Source organism: Molothrus ater, chromosome 8, assembly GCF_012460135.2.
Source record: "Molothrus ater isolate BHLD 08-10-18 breed brown headed cowbird chromosome 8, BPBGC_Mater_1.1, whole genome shotgun sequence".
NCBI classification, from domain to species: Eukaryota; Metazoa; Chordata; class Aves; order Passeriformes; family Icteridae; genus Molothrus; species Molothrus ater.
In genome coordinates, this window is record NC_050485.2 from 9,478,121 (window position 1) to 9,495,318 (window position 17,198).

General features: G+C 38.4%; 1 long non-coding RNA gene across 1 annotated transcript in view; it reads right to left on the minus strand.

Annotated features, from left to right (window-relative positions):
* Positions 1 to 16,934, minus strand: part of LOC118688028 (uncharacterized) — a 46,270-nt gene extending 29,336 nt beyond the window's left edge. Inside the window, exon 1 of the long non-coding RNA XR_008508500.1 lies at positions 16,851 to 16,934. This is a non-coding gene — a long non-coding RNA (uncharacterized LOC118688028). The remainder of the gene's footprint in view (positions 1 to 16,850) is intronic.
* Positions 16,935 to 17,198: the final 264 nt, after the last annotated feature.

Consider the following 17,198-nt stretch of genomic DNA (forward strand, 5'->3'; position numbering starts at 1 on the left):
CAGCACTACTTCTTTCTGAACTACAGGTTTGATCAGGCACCCCTCTTTTGGATATCTCTTTTTTAATGTACATTACAAGGAGAAAGCATGTCTAAGACAGGTGCAACTCCAAAATTAACAGAGAAGATAGATACAGAAAGTTGGTTTGCAGTCACAGCAATTGTCTACATTTCCTCATGTTTCCTAACATCTCGTGATCCTCTCGGCTAACCAAACCACTGCCTTCTCTTTCCCAATAAACTTAAGCTGGCACAGTATTCTTTCGTTTGATTTTACAGCATTAACCCTTTTCTTAATTATCTGTAATATTTTACCTCTTTATCCCTGAAAAAATTTGTATTTCAATTTGTATTTGTAATTTACTGATTTCATCCATCAAAGGCTGCTGTGTGGCTTTAATGGGTTTTCAAACCTCGCCTTGTAGCCAAAACAATTCTTTGGAATTGAATGGAGCAAATGTTTTTTTCAAACTTCTGTTTTTTTGCTCCAGTTCCTTTTAAAGGAATTTAAATTAACTGAAATTGAGCACACATGGATACAGGATCAAATATGATCCATCGTACCAATGCAATGACACTCTGAAACAGCACAAGTGTCAAATAATCCATGTCATAGAAGTGGGGCACCAAAAAAGGCAGGCCAGAGGGGAAAAAACCTGAAACAAAATCACAAAATTCGTGAAGGAATGTGGATAGATCAGTCAAGGCCTGAGATGTAAAGTCAAAGGAAAAAAAAAGCAATTTGGCTGGTGGTTAGGAGTCATTAACACACTGCACGTAACAGACCAAGAGAGTCCTCAATGTACGGAATGCAGTATCTGTGCAGAGGAAATGAACAAAGATGACCCTACAAGGCTGACAGTCTATTCAGTCTAAAAGGCTACTTAAGTCACATCCTACTTTGTCAGGAAAGGCAGCCCACAGTTATGTAAAGCAAGAGAGACTTAGCGTCAAGTCACAATTGCATAAACTTATTTACAATAGCGTAAATAAAGGAAGCAGCTGAAAAAGATGTTGAAAACCTGACTGATGTTAGGCAGTCCTCTTGCTCATGCTATTGCAATCCTTTCACCCCTGTGGGGATCAGCAAAGTTACAAAGGGGCAGGTATATCTAAAAATTGTTCCTTGCCATCAGAAACACTGAACATGCAAAGAAAGGTTAGTTTTATGTTGGATCTGAGGGATGAGTCATATGGGTTGCAAGCATGTGGCCTATCCTCCTGTGTGGCCTCAAGTTCAGATAAGGTGACACCTGAGAAGAAGTCACATGGTATGGCTTCTAAGGAGGAAAGCAGATAGCATAATTTCAATTTATGTTTAACTTAATCCTGGCAAAATCATAAAGATTCTGGAAGTCAGTACTTAACCTCCATGGTCCAAAAGGTTTGAAAATTCATCCAGACTTCAGAATGATGCTGTTTTTATTAAAATTAAAATATTTCCTCCCAGCAGGCCCCAAACATACTTCTCTACTCTTTCTAGCAGGCACTAGCATCTCTATTGCACGTCCACTTGTCCCAGCAGAATGATATTTGCCTTTTCCAACATGCCCATCTTAATCCCCATTGACTTTGAGAAATCTTTGAGTACGTAGAGCAGAGGAAAACTGCTCACTTTATATCTCCTAATTATCCTTGCATTACCCTTGTTAAGTGCCTGGGGAAGTGTGTTTTCTTCTTAAGGAAAAAGATGTTGAAGTTAATTTAGTATTTCCTATTAGTATCAAATTAGCTAAAGGGCAATCTTCCGTCATTCACACTTCGAGGGCAAGCAGACCCTTAGCCTTTTCTCCTTCCCTTCCAAGACATCTAAAAATAAGGGACTTATGGCAGAAGAATTGTTGAAATTTATTCATCCCTTTGGATATTTGGCACATGAGAGATCTTTGCTGAATTAACTTCCTCTAGGTTTAAGGGTGTAATGATATAAATTTATATGCAGGATAAAGTTCTTTAACCATCTTTCCAGTCTTGAGACAGGAATTCTACAGAAGTTCAGGGTTTTTTGGTACTGACTCATGACATCTATCATCATAAACCAGCACATGAAGATGCTTGTCATTTTCTTTTTAAAAAATGGGCCTTGGTTACTCTAACATCTGTGTTCTGTTGCAGTCCTTATTCCAAACAGTTCCAGTTTTAGATTTGTTCATCATTTCACAGTAATCAGATTAAGATACTGTTACCATTACCAGCTGTTGGACTCTGTCTTTCACACAGAAAACTGTTTTTCCTTACGGTGCTCTCTTTTTTTTTTAACACTTCAACTTAAATTAACAACATTTTGCTTGAAAAATGCAGGATTTGTAAAATATCATACTTAGAAAAGTGCAACATTATCAGTACTGACTGATGGTAGTTCAAAGAACAATAAGCCAGATTTTCTTCTGGTGGAGAAATTAATTCCAGGAATTGACAGACAATGGCTGATAATAGCGCTAAAGCTGGGAAGAAGCAGATGGGACTGCTGCTGTTAAGTATGCATATATTGTTTTTAAAAGTCTGAAGTTTCACTTCTCAAGTGCTCTGTTCTTTAAAGAACTAGCATATAAACACATTTTTGGCTGCCAGTAAACATTCCAGCTGGAATGCCAATACCATGTATCATTGGAAAGTAAACAATTCTTGATTTACTATGTCTCAAATGGAGGAACGCAAACACAAACCCCTAATCTCCACAAAAATTACCTCCAATCATACCATAGCAAAGACTGCTTGTGATAGACATATCATCTTTAAGACTGAAGATTGCAGTTTGTCAATATTTGTGATATCTATTAGATGGGCATATGTCTATGAGTTAAAAGGACAGAGATACACAGGAATTGACTTTGCAGTTGATGGAAATTATTTGGGAAATCTTTATTTTAGTGTCATTGATGCCTTTTTCTGTACTTCAATTTTATTATCTTGCTCTGCCAGCTGAACTTCCCATAACTTAGTTTCTCATTTCCTTTTCTACCAAATAATGGTATATAAGTTGAGTTGCAAATTTATTTTAGAACACGACTTTCTATGCATCTATAAAATGCTTAAAACCACAAAATCTTATTCTACTGTAGGCTTTTGAAGGACTAATAAAGAAAATATGTATAGATTGCGAGAGATTTCAAAAAATACCTGAAAACAAAGTTTTGGGGTGGTCAGCTTAAGATACTTAAGTCAACATCGAAGTTAAGTGCAAACTCCAAAAATCATTAAAAAGGTGAACTGAAGGAGCCACATTTTTAAAAAACCCCTCAGCACTTCAACGTACTCAAGGTAATTGCATACACCTTATGGACGTGAACCCCTTGCTAGTATGGCACGTGACTTTGGCTAGGTTCTTATTTCTAAATATAGAACACACAAATTGAGGTCCTTACGTAATCTTAAAAACTACTCCACACCCAAACTAAACTAATGTACCATGAATGACCCAGAGCTCCTTTGACTCCATCAGAGGCATCAGATGTGGGAGCAAATGCAATGTCCCAAGTGCTGCGGGAAGAAGAGGATACTTTGGCTGACAGGCCACTTTAATTCAAACTCAATGAATAAACAAAGCTGTTCCAATTAGTAAGTACTAAGGATTCCTGTAATAGCTTGTATTTATAAACTGGAACACACTAAATGCTAAGAAAGAATGTGGATTATGCAACAAAATAAAAACACAAATATTTATCATTTATTTTAAATCATAAGGTTGTAATTTTCAAGGAAAGTCTGGTATAGGAGTCAGAGAAACGTGGGCATCAGGAAAGGTCTTAATTTCAAAAGGGTTTGTTTTTATTAATGATTTTTTTCATAACTACCTTGTGTTTTCTAGAACAGGAGGCTACTTTTCTAAATATTATCTGACAGAAATAATGGTTGAGGGGATTTATCACTGTGGAGCCATTAAAAATGGAAATAGCGAAACCAAAAATATCTGCACAGTCACACACACGGCCCTCAGGGCACATCAATGTTCACATGATTTCACTTGAAGATATCTAAATAGAGCCCTGGAATGGAACTCAAGACTTAAATCTGCACCCTGTTTTTCCACTGACCTATAAACCATGTAATTTAAACTTTTGGTGCCTCCTGCTGCAGCTAAACCATTTATTTATGCATTCATGTATGCAGAATATCAGATGCAATTTGCAGCAGGTGTTCCCCAGAAAGGTAGAATGTTTATCAGGGTTTTTAATCTGGATCATGTGTTATGGAAAATTAACTCTGAGACTATTCAGGGGAAATTTAAAACTCTGCAAGGAGACTTTGTCTTACATTTGAGTGTGGGATTGGTTTCGGTGCAGGCGAAGTGCCGGCAGTTGCACAGAGCAGGTGATTTCCAGGGCACAGCTGGAAATGAGTAATGACCAGAGCTGCAAGAAATCAAACGTGCTCCTGTGATTGTCTTCACAGGAAGGATCAGGGTGTGGGAGATGACAGCTCCAGCTGGCAATTGGTGGAATATGTACCCTTAGCCATAGCTTCTGCCACAGCTTTTCTTCTACCTCTCACCTACGCTGGAGAGCAGGAAAAAACACAAGTTGATCTCTCTTCCATTTTTAAACTGTATTTGCCATTTTTACAGACATTGGTTTAATTTTGTCTTTTGTTCTTAAAAAGGGCTGATCTGCTAGCTAGGAAGCATTTAAACACTTTAAATTTTGTTTAATGAGAAAGGCAAATAAAATTCTACTTTTACTTCTATCTTTAGTAAGAATAGTAAATATTTTAGTAAGAATTTAAGGACTGAGGGAAAGCTGGCTTGAAAATTGGATGCCCTTCTCCCCAGTTCATATCAAGTGACTAAAAATAGTTGGCCCTCTTCCTTATTGAAAAAAAAAAAAAAGAAAGAAAAATGGAACACCTGTTGACCAAAAGCAACACAGAGAAGTATTTGCTTGCTGTGACTACTTGTGCTACTTCCTCCTACTAATTGTACCAGAGCTCTCACTATTACAACTAAAGATTCTGTAAAAGTAACATACAATACCACCATCATTACATTTCCTAAATGCATCATTGAAAACACTGAATACAACTGTTTGAAGGTCACAAACTGTGACGTCAGTGGCATTTTAAGGGTGTGGCTTGGGACATATTTTGACTCACTATTTGTAAATGATCAGTATAGTGACCAGTCCGAAACTGAGCTACTTCATCACAGTGTAAGATGTTTACCGTTTTTCAGAAATTTTTCTAATTATTTAAGTAGTATTCATACATTAGTAACAAAAATGCAAGGCTGCTTTCTTCCTATATGCACTGAATACTTTTCTTTTAAAACACAGTGTGACAAGCACAATATCTGGTAGTACCACAGTATCTTTGCAAAATTGCTGTCAGGTGTCAAGAGTGCACAGCTCTAGGCTGTATGTTTGCCCATGGGAAACAATAAACAGGGACTTGCAGATAGAACAGCCTGAGTTTTTTTGAAACACCTGAAAGTTAAAATGGGAAGATGTTTATGTACTTCTAATCACAAGTATTAGTCAAGTCTGTGAAAGAATTTGAGAGTGAAGACATTGTGACAGTTTCTTTAGTCCATCTGTGAATACTGATTTTTCACTGAAATCCTATCTGGGGACTCAGTACTTTGGTGTTCCTGAGTTTTCGGCCCAGATGTTAATGTGAGCAATTTCTGAGTTTCACTTCTACCTCAGCAGTTAAAAAACAGCAGCAAGAGTTCTTATGATACATATTTGAGAGAACTACACTGGTTATTGACTGTGTAGTTATCATCAGATAGAAATGCTCAGACATAGATGGAAACCAAGATGAATAGGAAGCTTTAAATTTCAAATTCTTTTGTAATTTAGGAGAAAACAGCAACTTGACTTACAAAACCAGGCTACTTGCAATTTGTGAACCCCTCACTCTTGTAGTCTCTCTCTTCTGTGAATAAATTGGTGGGACGCATAGTCAAATCAGCAGCATTTACATACAGGTAAAAAATAAGTAAAGGACTCCACACAGCACTCAGACCAGAAAAACAACCTGTTTCAATAACCACATGACTGCCTCAAACAGCAAACAATCTGATGAGAGGAGGTAAGCAAAACCCCAAGAGGTGTGAGGAGCTGACAGAATAATGGTTCCCACTGGACATGCCTCTGATGGTACAAGGGTAGCTTTGTGGGAGGATACTCTGGCCTGCTCAGGGAAAGATTGCCCCTCATGAGATACTTGGGGAAAATAGTTGAACGTGGTAAGACAGAGCACAGGATGGAGGTAGGAGGAAAATGGACAAGTCACTGATACCTTTCACACAAATTTCTCAGAGTACCCTCATCTATCTTAGGAACACATCCTACTGTAAATATGACATACTACAGTAAATATGACTAATTCATGGTCCTCCATCAGTCAGCTACTTTGGTCATATTACCTTGCTTTTCCTCTTCTGGGTTAGTGATTCAATGAAGAGCTTCCTGCACTCAAGTGCAAAGTCAACAAACAATTTTATGACAAACGTCCTCAGTACAGTATGTTTCATGCACCGCAGCAAACTGAATGGCAGAAGCACATACAGCTTCAGAACTAAGATACAAAAATTACATAGGACAAGGAAACACATACTTTAGGTGAGAACATAATTTGTCTTACTGCCTTTATGCCTGGAGGCTGGATCATCACCGAGTTGGCACTTGAGTGGGCAGCAGGATAGTGCTGCTCAGAGATCTGTCTGTGAGCCTTGGCAAAAAGAGTTGCAAGAGAACTGGAGATCAATGAGATTTGCTCTGTGGATTTGAGACAGTGGTGGATGTCACAGAAAAGCAGCCTGGAAATGGTTGTAACTTGGCTGGATGTGCAGAAGAGATTTGAGTGGGCTTCACACTTTTGATCTGTCTAGAGGGCAATCCAGTGGCAATACAACTTGTGTAAACATATCCCAAAAGCTTTTAGCACAAGTTCTTCACTGCTGCCAGCATAGCTGGGGCAGCCTGAGCTCTACATGGCCAGAAGGGACTCCAGGCCTAACACTGGAACCTCCCTGTCCCTGCAGCTCTACTAGATGGAGATAAGCTAGCAAGTGTAAAGCTGCCTCAGGAATACCAATAGTAACTCTACTTCACACCTGGATTTCAGGAAGTTCCAGATACAGTTTGCAGGGAGTTATATAGTTCTTTTTAGGTTGTGTCCTAAAATAGCTATGTTCCTTAATGTGTTTTTAGTTCAAATCTAGCAAGAACTGGACATAGCATGTGGCAGCTACAAATCTTTCTTCCAAAGCCTGCTTGTTTTATTACTTTTCACAATAATAAAGAATTTACTTGCCTCAATCTTCCTATATTTAAATGGTCACTTTGGTTATTCAGGTAATAATTAAATAGTTTTAAGAACTCTTTTGTTCACTACTATTTTATTTCAAAAATAAAAAGCCTGTTCTTTCTTTTTTTACCCAAGAAGATATCTTAATCAATTTCAGCTGTGTTTACATACTTCTTGTCAGGATTAATTCTAGATTACAAGATAAATGAGCAATGACTTTGAACTCCACAAGGCATTTATTTCAACACACTGGACTATTCTTATCATACTTTAAAAATCTTGAAAATCTAAACAAAACTGTACAGCCCCCTCTTGTTTATCCCAAATCAGTTCAAATGTAACATGACCAAATGCCCATGCAATGTCACGCAGCAGGATGCACTGGTAAGTTCTGAGATGTTGCAGATCAGCAGTAAGAACACAAAAGACACTGCATTGAGAAACTCATACTGCTAGCATCTCCTGAAACATATATATTTGCAAATTTTGGCTTATTTGGAATAGTGAAAATAAACAGTTTCCGTAACAGGACAGAAGATAATATGCTTTTTAACACAACGTCAGGAATTAAGCCCCTTGCTTTAGAGTTTGACAATTTCTTTCATTATGTTATCACAGACTACTTTTAAACATATTACAGAAACCTTACTTTCTGCATATCTTTGGAGTAGCACAGAATTTCTTCCTTGTGAGGACATGATGTCATTTCAACCCACCACTCTATCATGTCAGATAAATTTTAGAATTAATATGGGAAAGATAAACTTCTTTCATTTATTGCTGCTTGAGTGGTTATATCCAGCTACACCTTACTGTCAGGTGAAACTGGTTTTTTGATCAGCCTGGAATTCTGAGAAAAGATGCTTCCTCCCAAAAAGATCCTACTGGCAATAGGTTTAGTTCCTATCCTACCAGTCCAGTGCAGTGGAAAGATGATCTCTAGCCTTCCTCCATGAAACTGTTTCTCTTTACATCTTTTCCAGGTGGGGAAGATGCTTTTGATCTTCATAAAATAATACTTTATGAAACATTCTGCTACTTTTGAGGCAAGCAGCTGCATTAAAAATATTTGTTTTTCTTAGAAGACCTTCATGAAATTATTTCCATGAAAGGACTGATGTTTTAATTAAAGAAATGGAAATTATTAATTGTGCAGCCAAAAAAGTAATCTTACTAGTTGAATTGAAGCAAACTAATTTCACAATGTGAAATTAATTCCTGTCTCATTACCTCAAAAATTAAATGGGCTTCAGGATGTCTGCTACATCCTAGTTCTTGCAAGGTCAAAACTATCAACTTTTGTTCTCCTGTTTTAAAGCTGATAGTTCATAAGCATTTAAAAACACAACTTGGAAACAGAACTCAATTCTGACAAGTCAGAGAAAAAGAGTTAAGCCTGGACTTTCATTTCTAACATTTTTATTTTGAAACAAGAACAGGGAAAAGGAACTAAATTTGCATGAAGTTCCATCAGAGACAATGAACTTGCCTTAAGTTTTAATATCATCTATTCTAAGGTATTTGACTTTTTGTCCATGAAACACAGGCAAAAACTCTTCAGAAATATCCTGATCAAGTGCATCACACCTCAACAGGGAGCTTGCCCTACATTACTTCCTTTCATAGCTGCAAACATATGCCCACCTCTCATTTACATTCATAACCTCCCTAGCAAGCCATGGAAACTCAAAAAAGTAGTAGAGAAGTGCAGTCATTGGTATGAATAAATGGCTGTAATGTTAAAGATATGGTTGTTTCCAGCACCTGTTTCCAGCACCAGGTTTGCTGTCTGTGGTACTCCTGAAAATTGTTGATGAGTACATTCACCCTGAAAATTACTTCTCCCTGGAAGGCTTGGAGGGGAGATGGTTGAGCTTATCTTTTTCTCACATTGCTAGGTGTCAAAGAGTCTGGGTTTTTTTCAGATCACTGGAAATAGCAGAATGGGGACTTGTAGTAAATAATAACCTAGATCTCTTCAGGCAATAGCTGGGGAAACCTCAGGCTTAAAATTCAAGCACTATAATAATGGCCAGGTCTCTGTCCTACTCTTCAGTCTGAATTCTTACGACCTTGAAAAATTTGCTTTACCTTCCCCCTGCACTTATAGGTAAGAAGTTGAGGCAAATGAATATGTGAGGCAGAGACAGGCAAGATATGAGCATCTTCAGCTGACAAGTAACAGGCAGGTGTACTGAGGCCTGCATCTGACAGAGGTCTTCATCTGGAGGCTACTCCTACTGCCACACACTTAAGAATGAAATCTCACAGCTAGAAAGGGACTTGTGAAAATGTATCATCTTCCTGCACCTGGAAACAACTCCATTAGCTGCTTTCAAGGAATGAACTGTCAATCATTTGTCAGCAGGCTGAACCTGGAGAAGAATCTGCTAGCAGAGCTTTTTTCACTACAGGGAAAAAAAAAAGTCAAGAAAAGTACTTTCCCAGAAGTGAAAGAAACAGAAATTTCCTGTGCCACTAAACATTGTGTTCTTGTTTATGTGTCTGAAGGAAATGGGGAAGTTGCCCCAATGTACCTAAAAAAATTTGTGGGTGACAGACATATTTCTTTTCAGTATTTGACTTTTAGTCTCTTAATCTTCATTCCAGAGAGCTGTGTGTACCCTGGCTAATAAGCTTACAGTTAGGGGATACAGCACCTAATTTCTCCTTGCTGATCAGGGCTGGATAAAGCGAAGAGGTCCACTGTAAGCCAGGGAGTTTTATAAGCACAATGATAACAGCCATCAAGGAGTGGTGCCAGCTGTTCATCTTGTATACTCTAACCATTTTACCTTCAACCTGCATTTCAAAGCAGAGGGTGAAATAATTCTGCCCTTTCAACTCTTAAGCAGATAACATTTTCCTGTTCACAATACCACGAGGCTCAGAAATAGCAGAGTGCAGGAAGGGACAAAAATCCTATTCATAAACCTGGCTTAGTACAGGAAAGGACAATGCACTTTGTTCACTCAATGACTTTATACTGATACACTGTAAAAAACCTTCCTAAGGTGATTGAGCTGCCTTAGCTACTTGGCAATGCAAGATCTTTCCAATATGTCTTCAACTACTAACCCTTCCTTGCAACTTGAACTAACTACTTCAGCATGTATTGATATCTTCAGAGTTCCCCAAAGGCTAGGAACCATTCTATAATGGTTTGGGTTGGAAAGGACCTTAAAATCATCTTGTTTCAACCCCATCTGTCATGGGCTGAGACACACATCACTAGATCAGGGCTCAGAGCCCCATCCAACCCGGCCTTGAACACTATCAGAGATGGGGCCTCCACAGCTCCTCTGGGTAACCTGTTCCAGTGCCTCACCAGCCTCACAGCAAAGAATTTCTTCCAGATGTCTAATCTAAATCTACTCTCTTTCAGCTTGAGGTCATTCCCCCTTGTTCTGTCACTACATACTCTTGAAAAAGTCTCTCTCTATGTTTCTTATTTACCCCCTTCAGGTACTGGAAGGGCACAACTAGGTCATCCCAAAGTCTTCTCTTTTGGAGCTAAACAATCCCAGTTCTCTCTGCCTTGTCTTGTAGGCACTTCATCCCTCTAATGAGCTTGGTGTCCCTCCTCTGGACTTGCTCCAACAGATCCATGTCCTCTCTGGGGACCCCAGAGCTGGACACAGCACTCCAGGTGGGTCTCACCAGAGTGGACGAGAAGGGGGCATTCACATCCTCGGCTTCCTGCCCATTCTGCTTTTGATGCAGCCCAGGATGTGAAAGGATATCCAAAAGGAAGTTCAGGATAGGAAAGAGGTAGTCAAGTCATAAAATCTAAAACTGTTACTATTTTTTCACTTCTTTTCTGCCAGCCCTTAAGAGCAGAATTTTTCAGGAAGCCTGTGTGCTTACAAAGGCACTCCACTGTCTGTGATCACACAGCTCTTGTCAGCTGTGAGCTTCCATGCTATGGCAATACAGGTGTAGGATACCAGCATTTCTGACTGAAGAACTTTTAAAAGTTTTTCATTTTCTGCACTATGCAAGTCTTTTCAGCATTATAAAATGAGAGCAATACACTTACAAAACCCCAGCATGCTCACAAGCAGCTTGGCTGGCTCCTATAGATGCTCAGAGAACTATGAGAGAAGTGCTAGTTGAACAAATACCTTAAAAACAACACTTAAGCCAAGAAAGATCTGAAAAAGAGGGAAAAACCTTAGGACTGGCCAACACAAAATACATTAATATATGGTAGCACAGTATAAATACCAACAATTCCTTGGTTTTCTAACTAAACAGATACCAATAGACACAAGCAAAGTACACTAATATGGTAACTGGATTATGATATTATCAGTTTTTTGTGTTGCTGTGGTTTTTTTAAGTGTTAGAATGCAGACAGCTTAAATCATCATATCTGAGAGAGAGAAGCCACAAAGAAAGGTGCTGCAAGGATATGACAGATGAAGGCATCAGCAAGGATTCCACTCAAAATGGAGTTATGGTCAACCAGACTGTCATGTGGGTGGTCAACCAGACTCATAGGACAAAGTGGTCCCAGGAGTTCCATAAAAATAGGCATTTCTGGTACAATACATAGTGAGAATCAACACTCTAATTCATTGTTGGCAGTTGGTCTCACACAAGACCCCAGGCTTTGAAATCTCCATTTCCTAGCTGCATATGATGAAACTGTTTTGCATATATTATTCCCACTTCTCACTTCTAAAGAAATGTTTCCACATATTTCTCGTCCAAATTAATCCCGTATTTAGAACTTTATTTTTCAATGATCATTTCCTTCTCCTCCCCTTTGCTTGACTAAGTCACCCAGCCCTTCCTCTAGCTTTCTCCCTTGGGGTGGCATCCAGGCTCCCTCATTTCCTTCATGACCAAGCGGAAACTTTTGTGTTGAAGGGTGGAGGAAAGATAAAGGAAGGAGAAGGGAAGAGACCAGGATTGATTGGTGTGCTGTGCATAAACCTTGTGCTCTTCATATGACACCATGAGAACTCGATGTGTTTCAGAGTGAAATCTTGTCACTGTTTCTCACACTGAATAACCCTCTATTCCTCACTCCAATGGAATGAAGAACAAAGAGGCTTGGACCTGCAAGTCCAGATCTAGCAGGTAGTACTGCTGTGTACTACTCTAGAGGTAGTACTGCTGTGTCCAGGGAAGTGAATTTTGTGTCCTTATGTCCCTTAGTCTGCTTGGAAGCTACGGCATCACTGGCTGATGACGCCCTTCTAGCCTAGATGATATGTGTAACATTTAAACACATTGCCAACATTAATGGGGAAACTCACGTGTTGACAAACTTACACCCCTGCTAAATGAGCTACCTAGTATTTAATATGTTCCATAACCCTAGAAATCATTTGGCCATTGCATACAGTTTACAGAGTCTAACTAAATGGTTGAAACCACATCTGCCTGCTACAAAATTTGATTCATTTATATGTACCTAGCAATGATTCTGATAAAAATGTTAGCAGGTCCAAAACAAGTGTTACCAAAAATTTTCTCTAAATTTCAGTCAAAAGCAGGTAGATATTATTTCATATTTACAAAAAAATTAAAATTGAGGCAAGTATAAAAATATGTTTGTGAACAATTGACATGAAAAATATTTACAATTCTAAGCACTATATCATCAATAATATGCAGGGTCACAGCACTTAGACTGCCTGTTGGAAAACTTTGGATTTGTAGCTGTGATTTTTCACAGCAACTTTTGGCATTATTTTGGAAATCTGGATGCCAAAATTTACTGCCACAAACCTTCACATAAATTAGTATGTGGATGAATGACATTAAACATCTGTTTTGAAGACTTATTTTTGTTACATTTTAAAGTATATATAACAACTGGATTAAAAAAAAAAAAAAGAAAACACCAGAAAACCTAATGAGTAGAGAACAATTCTTGGCATGTGAAAACCAGTAGGAGAGATCAAATATGTGGAGCATCTTTGCTTAAAACTTAGCTGAGGTTTGTTCAATTCCTACCCATGAATTAAGGCTTTGTTTAGAAAAGGCTGTTCTGAGTCACTGTGCCCATCTAGTGGGTCATGAATTGGAGAAGAAATGTACTGCAAATGCCTCAGCACATCCCTTCAGCTGCAAAACTGAACTAGCTGGAAAAGCTCAGGTAGGTTATGATGATGGTGTCCATTGACATCTCCAAGTGGGATAAGTAATGGAATTGCAAAACTGCAGGTGCCACACCTGGTATTTCCAGCATAGCCCATAGAAAGACAGACTGCACATCTGAGTCGCGGCACTCATCCTTCCAACATGCCTAGAGGATGGTGATCTGTTAAGTACAGAAAAAAAGTACAAGGCTTAGAGAAAATTAGAAGAATTATTCTGCCAGTGAAGTAAGTGGGGGAAAGTTGTCATTATCCCTGTCTGGAATCTGGGATGTTGCGGTTAATATCCCTGTTCTCGTCAATAGTTCAGTGAATTTCCCAGTGGCTGCAGCAGTCATGACTTCAGTTTTATATTCCACACTCTAGAAACGCATTTGGACTTTGGCTCAACACTGACTCAGTGGGCAAGGTGCCGCTGACTGAATCACAAATACCACTTCCTGCGGGACTCCTGCTGCCTGTAGTATTTCCAAGGACTGCTTGGCTGGTTGGCTGAAAATCAGCCTCACAACTTAAGACAATAACATCTCAAACACATAGAGTTTGTGTAACATTTGTTCAAAATGCACTATTCCATCCCATAATCTTTGAATGAGGTTATTCAAATGCAGTAACATTTTTTAAGTGTTATACAATATTTTTTCTTAGGAAGATAAAATAAGGAGTTTATTTCAAAAGAAATCATGTCTATCTTTATGTTTCTTTTGCTTTATGTCCTTCTTCAATGGCATGGTGAAGCATTTTCTTACGGATAGAATGAATAACAATTCATAAGAATGGACATCTTATTGATTAGGATAAATTTTTCTTATCAAGGAAGTAATGATAGCTCAAACTTTCTGAGAGTCAGAGTTCCATATCTTTGGCTGAACAACACTTTTAGAAAGAGAAAAAACCAAAATAAGCAACTCTTAGGTCACTGTAATATTACAAATCTTTAGAACAAATAAATTACTAGTGGGAAAATTTTACATGGTACTCTAATCAGAAATTGCAGAAATCAGCTCATAAATTCATTGCGAAGTCTCTGGTCAACACGGCTGATAAATATCCTTGCCCTTATGATATCCAAACAGAAGGCAGCAGTCTCTTCCTCTTGGTGATAAACTGCTGGCTACAAGTAGCCAAATGATTAATTCCTAGTGAGGATCAGTGAGTTTATCATGAGGTCATGCCTGCGTGCCAGTCCAAACCACCTCAGCTGTGCATGGGACAGCAGAGCTGTTTCTGCAACCCTGCCAAGCCTAGGCACTCTTCTACAGTTTTGTGACACTCCTGCTATGATTTCCATTAGCAAAAGTTTTGGCAAGTTGTGCTTAGATGTTTGTCAAGTCCTAGGAATATGCATGAAATCAGGCTGATTAAGTAAGTAATAGATCCTTCTGTTTAGATTTATCATTGTTAGCCCAGCTCTAAGCTCTCCCTTGAGAGCTTATTTAAAATATATCTGACTTGTTGCATGTCTGCCAAAGTAGCCAGTATTTCACATCTTCTTTAATGGGCAGTAAGTAACTTTTCCTTCTGAAAGATATTACTACTCAAGCCTCAATTAACTACTAGATTTCTGAAGAAGCTTGTCTGAAAGGAGAGTAGTGGAATGAGAAGGCAACTGTATAATAACATTCATAACCATGAATGCTAAAACATTCCAATTTCTCTGAGATTTAGTGCTCAAGGAATTAGGACATTACTTTTGCCAGTAGAGTAACAGCACTGACACCCTATTCTGTACCTGAATGACAAAAGAACCACTGTCAAACTCAAAAATTCAAATCAGAAATTCTAAGGTGTCATATGTGCCAGGCACTAAGAATTGAAACAAATCTTTTGAATTTAATATAATTTCAGCTCATACAGGCAGCCCAAACAGATCACAGCATGCCTAATATACCTATACATCTGAAACTGCAGCTTCTAAGTATTTACTGTGGAATTTCCCATAGCCATAATCTAACATTGTGCTGCAAATAATTGCCCTGCTGTGAAATACAGGTTTCAGTAGAGATGAAACAACAATCATACTTTACAAGAACTCAGGAGTTCACTGTTTCCTTCAGTCATTCATAGGATCTGCCATTCCAGGGCTTTGAAATAAGAGTAACAGATAAAGACACACTCCTATTGTTAATCACCTGTTTAAAAGCAGTGCTTATAAATATTTTTTTATCAATAGCTAAAAAGAAAACACAATGTTGACTTCCAGCTGCTCAGATTTTTGCTCCCTTCTTTTTCTAGAAAGACTTTAAAAGAAGTGTTTCCATTGTTTCAGAAGGTAATTTTCATGCCAGGATTCAGAGAACTACCTGTCAAATCAAAGGTTTCTCAGCACTCCTGATGAGTCACAGCTCCTGGGCTCTGCTGGCTCTAATAGCACTGGTCCAATGAACATCTGAAAAAATTGTCTCCTAAATGAGTTGCACCAGATGTTTAGGTATCTACTCTTATTGTCACTTAATGAAATTGCTGTAAATGTCCATGTCATTTGTTAATAACCAAAGCATAGCTTATACTATTTCTCTTGCCTTTTGAATTGTCAATACTATTTACATATGTAGTAGAGCTTATACTTTTATTCTAAGAGTTTAATAGGGTTTTTTTGAAGATGCTAAATGTAAAGTTTGCCATTGCCTAGCCTGAAGTTACTTACACAAACTGTTTCAGTTTTTAGTACTTGATATATGCTTGCACAGGCTTGAATGTCACATGCTCAGACTGTGGTTTTCTTATGTTCCTTAAATTATTGTGTCTTTCCTCTTTAGTGTTTTGGCTTTGGTTTTTTTGTTTTTTTTTTTTTTTTTAGGAATCAGTCTCGCAGCTAGAGAGAAAATGTCATACATGCCTATAGAAGTCAATGCACAGAAACACAGAGGTCCAAGTGTGCCAAATTATCTTGCTCCAGAACTGACAGCTGTGAAACTGTAACTGGGCAGCACTGGAAGTTTAATGAACCTCACTTTGAGGAATGATCTCATGTTAATGTGTTAACATGCTTTGGGGTCAAAGGAAACACCTCTGCCTGGCACTGAATACTATTGTGGAATCATCTACTAATATATCACCATACTGTGAAAGACATGATAAATGCCTTTTTCATTATGAATCACATAGGGGGAAGAATGAAAGGCAGAGGAATAGAGGAATTAATCACCTAAAACTATTTGAAGCAAGTGACCTAGTAGCCTACATTACCTTTATTGGAATTTAGTGAAAATCATCACTAATACCAGCTTAATTTCCGTATGTATCAAACTTAGGAATTGAAGCATTCAAAAAAAAGTTGCGTGACCTGGTTCAGAATGCCTAGAGTAGGTATTTGATGTCCTTATGTCCCATGAGAGCATCCTCTAAAAACATTAAACAGGTCCTCTGGTATATTTGTAGAATCATTGCATTCAGTGCCTGCACCTTCTCAAGGCATATGAAATTATCTTCTCAGAGCAGGAGTTTGACAAAAGAGCAGGCAGTAGCAGTACTCACTTTTTGCACTTACCCTGAAAGGAAATATTTGGATTCCAGGCTCTTGTCAGTCTAAGGCATGGATTTCTAGCTTTTGTGAAAAGGGTTGTCTAGGGCAAGAGTCAATCTCCACCTTTTTCTGATGAGACCAACCCTGCAGAGAGAGAAACATATCTGAGGCCCAAGAGACACTTGAATAACCACGTAGCCTTCAGGAAAAGCTGTTCCATTGGAACATATGTTCTATAGTGGGCTTTTTCCATAATTTGGTGGATACAAGAAAACAGTAAAGAGTTATTACAGGCCAAATGCTGACCCCTGTTAGAGTAGTATAAAGATGCTATGGAGCAATTGAGCTTATAAACATGTGTTTCAGAAGAGA